This window comes from Epinephelus moara, chromosome 2 (genome assembly GCF_006386435.1).
Source record: "Epinephelus moara isolate mb chromosome 2, YSFRI_EMoa_1.0, whole genome shotgun sequence".
In the NCBI taxonomy this organism is placed as follows: Eukaryota; Metazoa; Chordata; class Actinopteri; order Perciformes; family Serranidae; genus Epinephelus; species Epinephelus moara.
Genome location: NC_065507.1, coordinates 24,851,277 through 24,856,807, shown reverse-complemented (window position 1 = coordinate 24,856,807; position 5,531 = coordinate 24,851,277). Strand labels below are relative to the sequence as shown.

Below are 5,531 nucleotides of genomic sequence, written 5' to 3'. Positions count from 1 at the left end.
TTCGTACTGAAAGGGGCCAAATAAAGGGAAATTTCGGTTTCATTTCAACCCGTCTCCTGTCGTCCTAAATTTGTTTCAAGTCACTAGTGACATAGAAATAATACTTAGCATGTTAGCCGTTAGCCTAGATACAGCCGTAGCGTCAGACCTGTTAAAACGTAATTGAATGGACATCCCTTCACGTATGTGGCGAGGGGAGAGGAGTAGGAATAGTAAAGCTAAGGTTGTCAACAACGCCACCCTGGGAATTGCACCCAGAGAATTATTTTTGCACTACAAGGCACACAGGTACGTTCACTCAAGAGGCGTGAGACGTGGTTCCAATTGATAAAAAAAAATACACTTTATTAAACAAACTGGGTAAAAACCGTAATTAAAATGTCACACAGGGAGGGGAAAAAGAAACTAATCAGGGCTGAGGCCTAGTTGATGGACGGGGCCTAGGGCAGGGGAAGGATCCACCAAAAAAAACAGAAATCAACTTATATCACCGGACACACGTGGCAGACACACACTCAGTGAAGTAACCCACTCCCAGGAACACAGCAGACAAGACAGAAGGGTGCCAACACCAGATCACCAACACCGCCACCACCGGCCTCCAGCCACTGAAAAGAGGGGAAGATAAAACAAATTAGTGGGGTTGCAACAAAAACACAAAGCAAAATCTAACAAAATTGTAATTAACGGGGCAGGGCACAAACTTAAACTTAACAAAATATATCAACCAATAACTACCCAATTCGGTTTCAAACAAATATAACCCAAACAAAAAGGAAAATAAAGAACAGAAAAACAAGACAATTTCCTAATTGCATAAAAAAAACCTTTCAAATTAATTCAATTAATTAACAAATGAGTTACCCAAACAGACCGAATCAAGTTCAACCCAAACAAAAACATACAAATAAACCTATACAAATAACCAAAAATAATGGTGTAAACCCACACTGTCACACATGCATTCCATATAAATAAAGAACCGTGCCCCGGCGTGCGGCCGAGCAACTGCCCGCACCAGACGTTGAAACAGAGTCACCAAGGGTCTATTTTGTTGAAGCAGAGCTACAAAGTGGTTTAATAGACCGCCGCGTGGCGCCGTGCCATAAAAGCGAAGCCGCAGCAGAGACACGCTGCAGACGCGGTGGAGACGAAGCAGCAGCCACAGCGCAGACAAAACAGCAGAAGCAGGGGAGACAGCAGCAGCCGCAGTGGAGACAAAACAGCAGCGCCCCAATAAGCTGGTTACAGTAATTCCTAATCAAGAAAAATACTATTAGCAATATTAAGTACACTGATGATGACGCGGTGCACGTTATGCTACACATTACATACCTTTTTAGCAGCGATGGACACACACACACACTCACGAGAGGAGGGAGGGAGAGAGGACCCCTGGCAGCCACCAGCATTTACCTGTGATCACACTAGCATTAGCCACCGGATAGCATCAACCATACCGCAGAGAGAGAGGACACCTACCACAGACACACGCAGCAGCGCATACAGGGGGGGGCCGGAGCAGCACACAGGCAGTCGCCCTACAACACAACACCAATGCCTTAAGCACATTGAGAGACACAAACAACCAGCGAGGTGAAGCAGCGTGCAGCCATACCTGTCGGATCAAATGACCGCTGACCCGGAAGTGACGCAGAGGTGACGGAGGCGCAAAGGAAGAACTGGTGGGTGGACTGCCGCTTTTATACTGGCCCACCTCATCAGCGGCCACCAGCGGCACTCATTATAAACAGTGGCAAATCACAAAGGATAAACACCTCTATGTTGCTACACGTACAAAGTTAGTCCACTAAACAAGCTTTTTCTCCACAATGGCCGCCTCATATCGTTAGGATAAATGTCAGAGAACATATAGAAAACGCCCTAGGTTGATGACCCTTCTTCTCCACTATTACAGTATCAGTAGGGGGTGAGCAGATTGTGTCAAATGGGAACTTCCTTGCTCCTAGGCCCTCTGCTGAGTTGGATAGGAGCCAGTCCTCCCCCGGGTCAGAGGCAGAGGTAGACATTCTTAACCTTGGGCCCCAAGAGGATGATGAGTTTTCCTCAGAGGGGCAGCAGGTGCCTGTAAAGGAGCATGACCAGCAGTGCCTCTCCTTCTGTAAATTATTGGCCAGGGGCTTTGGCTCTGGGACTCGACCTGCCAGCTGGTAATGGTCCTGCCCCTTCTCGTTTCGATGATGAAACGGGACCCTCATGGATCAGGCTTGGCTGCCTTGGTGGCTCAGTCAAAGTCCCTCTTGGACAAGACAAATTGCCCAAGTAGAAACTGCAAAGTAATGGATGGCTTGTTCGGAAAACCATGGGAACCATGGCAGTCCACACATAGCTTGCAAACACAGGTGCCATACTGTCCAAGTACCAGCGCCATCAGGTTGGCCAGCTGGAGGAGGATTGTTGTACAGATCTAATAGTCAAACTACAACGCATCTCCTCACTTCTTCCTAAGCTCATGAGGGAGCAGGGTGAAACGGCTGGCAGTGCTATGGCAGGTTTTTGGGTGGCCAGGAGACATCTCTGGCTGTCATGGTCTATGCTGCAGGATTGGGCGTGTCTACTTAAACTGCCTGTTGAGCCATCTGCCTTATTTGGGCCTGACACATCCATGATGATTCAGCAGGGCCAAGAAGCCCATCACTGTGCTAAGGAAGTGTTGGGTGCCTTGAAGCAAGGTCAGGGCTGGCAGCGGCCTCAGCCACAGGAGCCCAAGCAACCTAAGTCTGCTTGGGATCAGGAAGATCTGCATGGCTGGATGGATGCAGCACGGTGTGGCAAGTCTAAATGGGGCAGAGGATGTGGCAGTGGCCAAGGGCCACCCAAGCCCACGCCTCAGTTGTGATGCAACATCACCCCCAGCCGGCTTCCATCCGGCCGCCGATTCAGGGCCCCGAGGGCGAGCCGGAACATATATAAGAAATCTTTCATTCCATATGCCATACAAGCACTGAATGCAAAATGACAGCACCAGGAAAAGCAAATAATTTTAAGTGTTTTATCTGGTTTATATTGTCACCTGCTATACCATTCATCTGCTGGTATTTCTTGCCTATTTGCACAATTGTTTTGTGATGTATGGTGGGAAGTGTCTTGTGACTTTGTTTGTCTCGTACTCGTCTCGTCGTCCTCCGCTTATCCGGGTCCGGGTCGCGGGGGCAGCAGCCTCAGCAAAGAAGCCCAGACAGTCCTCTCCCCAGCCACCTCCGTCAGCTTTTCAGAGGGAACCCCGAGGTGTTCCCAGGCCAGCCGGGCGATGTAATCCCTCCAGCGTGTCCTGGGGCGGCCCCGAGGTCTCCTCCCGGTTGGACATACCCGAAATACCTCCCACGGGAGGCGTCCGGGAGGCATCCTTACCAGATGCCCGAACCACCTCAACTGGCTCCTCTCGATGTGGAGGAGCAGCGGCTCTACTCCGAGTCCCTCCCGGATGTCCGAGCTCCTCACTCTATCTCTAAGGCTGAGCCCAGCCACCCTGCGGAGAAAACTCATTTCGGCCACTTGTACTCGCGATCTCGTTCTTTCGGTCACTACCCAAAGCTCGTGACCACAGGTGAGGGTTGGAACGTAGATCGACCAGTAAATTGAGAGCTTCGCTTTCTGGCTAAGCTCCCTTTTCACCACAACGGACCGGTTAAGCGTCCGCATCACTGCCCCAATCCGCCTGTCAATCTCCCGCTCCATCCTACCCTCACTCGTGAACAAGATCCCAAGATACTTAAACTCCTCCACCTGAGGCAGGACCTCCCCCCCGACCTGGAGTGGGCAATCCACCCTTTTCCGGCTGAGGACCATGGCCTCAGACTTGGAGGTGCTGATTCTCATCCCAGCCGCTTCACACTCGGCTGCGAACCGCCCCAGCGAGAGCTGGAGGTCACTGTTCGATGGAGCTAGGAAGACCACGTCATCCGCAAAAAGCAGGGACGAGATCCTCCCGTCACCGAACCTGACACCCTCCACCACTCGGCTGCGCCTAGAAATTCTGTCCATAAAAGTTATGAACAGAACCGGTGACAAAGGGCAGCCCTGGCGGAGTCCAACCCTCACCGGGAACAGGTCCGACTTACTGCCAGCCACGCGAACCAGACTCATGCTCCTTTGGTACAGGGACTGGATGGCCCTTAGCAAGGGGCCACCAACCCCATACTCCCGGAGCACCCCCCACAGGATGCCCCTGGGGACACGGTCGTAAGCCTTCTCCAAATCCACAAAACACATGTGGACTGGTTGGGCAAACTCCCATGCCCCCTCCAGCACCCTGGCGAGGGTAAAGAGCTGGTCCACGGTTCCGCGTCCGGGACGAAAACCACATTGCTCCTCCTCAATCCGAGGTTCAACTATCGACCGGACCCTCTTCTCCAGCACCCTGGAGTAAACCTTACCGGGTAGGCTGAGGAGTGTGATCCCCCTGTAGTTGGAACACACCCTCTGGTCCCCTTTCTTGAAAATGGGAACCACCACCCCGGTCTGCCACTCCAGAGGCACTGCCCCCGATGTCCACGCAATGTTGCAGAGGCGTGTCAGCCAGGACAGCCCTACAACATCCAGAGCCTTGAGATATCCAGGACGAATCTCATCCACCCCCGGGGCTCCGCCGCCTCGGAGTTGTTTCACTACCTCAGCAACTTCTGCCCCAGAAATTGGACGACCCGCCCCCGAGACCCCCGTCTCTGTTTCCTCACTGGAATACGTGTTGGTGGGATTGAGGAGCTCCTCAAAGTATTCCTTCCACCGCCCGACAATGTCCTCAGTTGACGTCAGCAGCTCCCCGCCCCCACTGTAAACAGTGTGAGCAAGTTGCCGCCTTCCCCCCCTGAGGCGCCGGACGGTTTGCCAGAACCTCTTTGGAGCCGATCGATAGTCTTCCTCCATGGCCTCACCGAACTCCTCCCACGCCCGAGTTTTTGCCTCAACGACTGCCGCTGCTGCGCTCCGCTTGGCCCGCCGGTACCCGTCAGCTGCTTCCGGAGACCCACAGACCAACCATGCCCTGTAGGCCTCCTTCTTCAGCCTGACGGCTCCCCTCACCTCTGGTGTCCACCAGCGGGTTCGGGGATTACCGCCGCGACTGGCCCCAGCGGCCTTGCGGCCACAGCTCACAACAGCCGCCTCGACAATGGCAGAGCGGAACAAGGCCCATTCGGACTCAATGTCCCCCTCTGCCCTCGGGACGCGGTCGAAGCTCTCCCGGAGGTGGGAGTTGAAGATCATCTGGACAGGTTCTTCCGCCAGGCGTTCCCAGCAGACCCTCACTGTTCGTTTGGGCCTGCCAGGTCTGCGCGGCGTCCTCCCCCACCATCTGATCCAACTCACCACCAGGTGGTGATCAGTTGACAGCTCTGCTCCTCTCTTCACCCGAGTGTCCAGAACATATGGCCGCAGGTCAAATGATACGACTACAAAGTCGATCATTGACCTGCGACCTAGGCTGTCCTGGTGCCACGTGCACCGATGGACATCCTTATGTTTGAACATGGTGTTAGTTATGGCCAAACTGCGACCCGCACAGAAGTCCA

General features: G+C 53.2%; 1 long non-coding RNA gene across 1 annotated transcript; it reads right to left on the bottom strand.

The window, feature by feature from the left end:
* Positions 1 to 320: 320 nt before the first annotated feature.
* Positions 321 to 1,787, bottom strand: LOC126407899 (uncharacterized). The gene is made up of 3 exons (XR_007571825.1): positions 1,483 to 1,787; positions 1,336 to 1,416; positions 321 to 608 (listed from the first exon to the last, which is right to left on the bottom strand). It is a non-coding gene; the product is annotated as an uncharacterized LOC126407899 (long non-coding RNA).
* Between the last annotated feature and the right edge of the window lie 3,744 nt (positions 1,788 to 5,531).